Raw genomic sequence first — 2,421 nt, forward strand, 5'->3', positions numbered from 1 at the left:
CATTTAATATTATACCTTTTGGTCTCATTTTTGAAAAAGTAATCAGAATTTTAAAGCATCAAACTATTACTTTGTACTCCTACATCTGTGGATGCTCCTCTACCATTTTTGGTTTGATGATTTTGTAAATGTTCTTGGTATTTTGGGATATATTGTAACAACTTTCTGGAAAAAAAAGGCTCCCTAACTTCTGAACATAGATGATAACTGCAATTCTTCAGGGATTAAATATGTGCATAAAAATACTTTTTTTGTGAAATATGGAAAGCAGTACCCAAAATTTTTCTGGTTTTATTCAGTATACATCCTTTCTTAGGAATGTTTACCATACACTTAAATCTCTTATAGAATTTTTTAGTTAACAGCTAACAGATTTGGGGACTTTGGCACTGAAAATGGCTGAAAATCAGGAAAGCAGCATCAGGAGACTATGACTGTTTTCTCTCACTACACTGGCTTTTCCTAATACCCCATCATGGTTAGTGCATTCAACCTCCAGCATTTCCCACTACAGCGTGCCATCATATCTGTGAACATACTCGTGTTCCCACCTTCGAAAGGAAGCAAGGAAATGGTGTGTCCAGCCACTGGGTGTTGCACCAGAGCCCTGCTCTGACCTGAACTTTTTTGCAGCCCTTCTCTGTGTTCAGCCCTTCTTGTGTTCAGTTTTGGGCCCCTCACTACAAAAAGGACATTGAATTACTCAAGCATGTCCAAAGAAGGGCAACGAAGCTGGTGAAGGGTCTGGAGCACATGTCGTACGAGGAGCGGCTGAGGGAACTGGGGTTGTTTAGTCTGGAGAAGAGGAGGCTGAGGGGAGACCTCATCGCCCTCTACAACTACCTGAAAGGAGGTTGCAGAGAACTGGGGATGAGTCTCTTTAACCAAGTAACAAGTGATAGGACAAGAGGTAATGGCCTCAAGTTGCACCAGGGAAGGTTTAGACTGGATATTAAGAAGTATTTAGTTACAGAACATGTTGTTAGGCATTGGAATGGGCTGCCCAGGGAGGTGGTGGAGTCCCCATCCCTGGAGGTGTTTAAGAGTCGGGCTGACATAGCGCTGAGGGATATGGTGTAGTTGGGAACTGTCAGTGTTACGTTAATGGTTGGACTAGATGATCTTCAAGGTCTTTTCCAACCTAGATGACCCTGTGATTCTGTACATCCTACATATCCATCTGAGGAAATGTAACAGTGCAGTTCATGATTAGGACACCACTGTGCTTTATACACCAAGCAGCTGGGCACTACCTCAGTACTTGTGAGAATGAAGAGAATGTTAAAAAGCTGTACTTAAGAAATAAAATCTGAGAAGACCAGGAGTCATTGCCAGGGGTGAAAGAACCACAGGATAAAGCAGTATGAGTGGGAATCAGGTGCAGTGACTTGTGTAGGCAGATTCCCAACAGATGTTTTATGAGTTTACAAGGACTCGTCAGAGGACCTATAGCACTATCCTCCAGTCTCCTGCTCATTCTGGCTATGAATATTATTAATATGAACTACAATGTTCATGATAGCAAGGTCCTAACAAAGGCTGAATAAATAAGCAAGACCTTTAAAAATGCAGAGCATTGCTTCCTTTGATACATTACTTTATCAATGCAAGAATAATGGTTGTCATTCTGAGCTAAAGTTTCCAGTCTGTATTAGGTAGAGACCAAATGAAAATGGACACAGCTTACCCTCAAGGACAGATTTTCAAATACAGAGAAGATTGTCTGAATTTTCCATGGATTTCTGAGAAGATCATGGCAGAATTTTTGAAGGAGTAATTTTTTGGTTGAAGTTACTAAGACCATAGGTATTCTCAGATTATGATTATTAATTTAAATGAATCTGGATCAGGCCCCTCAGTGAGCTTTAGGAAATACAGTAAGCTCCCTTTATTGCATTAAGTGATAATTACTTAGGAGAAGACATAATTGTCACAAGATAGAAGAATTATTTAGATAACAGTTTGACTCCCTGTTACAGTAATTTGGATCTGAACTGCATTACACAGGGATTTTTGACAGAGAAGAGAAGAAGGCAAGAGAAGAACCAGTGTGATTTATAGAAAATAAAACAGGTTCACCCATTTCCTGGTTATGGTCATTAACAGTGGTATAATTGTGCATAATCATTGGTCCCATTCCTAGTGTACATTGCTAGAGGCTGACTAAACTTTGCATCTGCATAGAAATTAAGATGCAAATATGAGTTGTGTTCATTGGTATGACTAGTGTAAAGTAAACAAAGGGTATTTCTATTGTATATTTAGGTTTGAGAAACCTGTTTTGTGAACACCATGCTATCAGGGAAGACTTTAGTTATTAAGTAACTGCAAAAGGACATGGTCAGGTCAATGATGGGTAAGGAAAAAGGCATATGTAAAGAGCACAGCAGTGTTGGGATGCTGATAGGCATTTGTGGTTGT

This window comes from Strix aluco, chromosome 1, assembly GCF_031877795.1.
Source record: "Strix aluco isolate bStrAlu1 chromosome 1, bStrAlu1.hap1, whole genome shotgun sequence".
Classification (NCBI taxonomy): domain Eukaryota; kingdom Metazoa; phylum Chordata; class Aves; order Strigiformes; family Strigidae; genus Strix; species Strix aluco.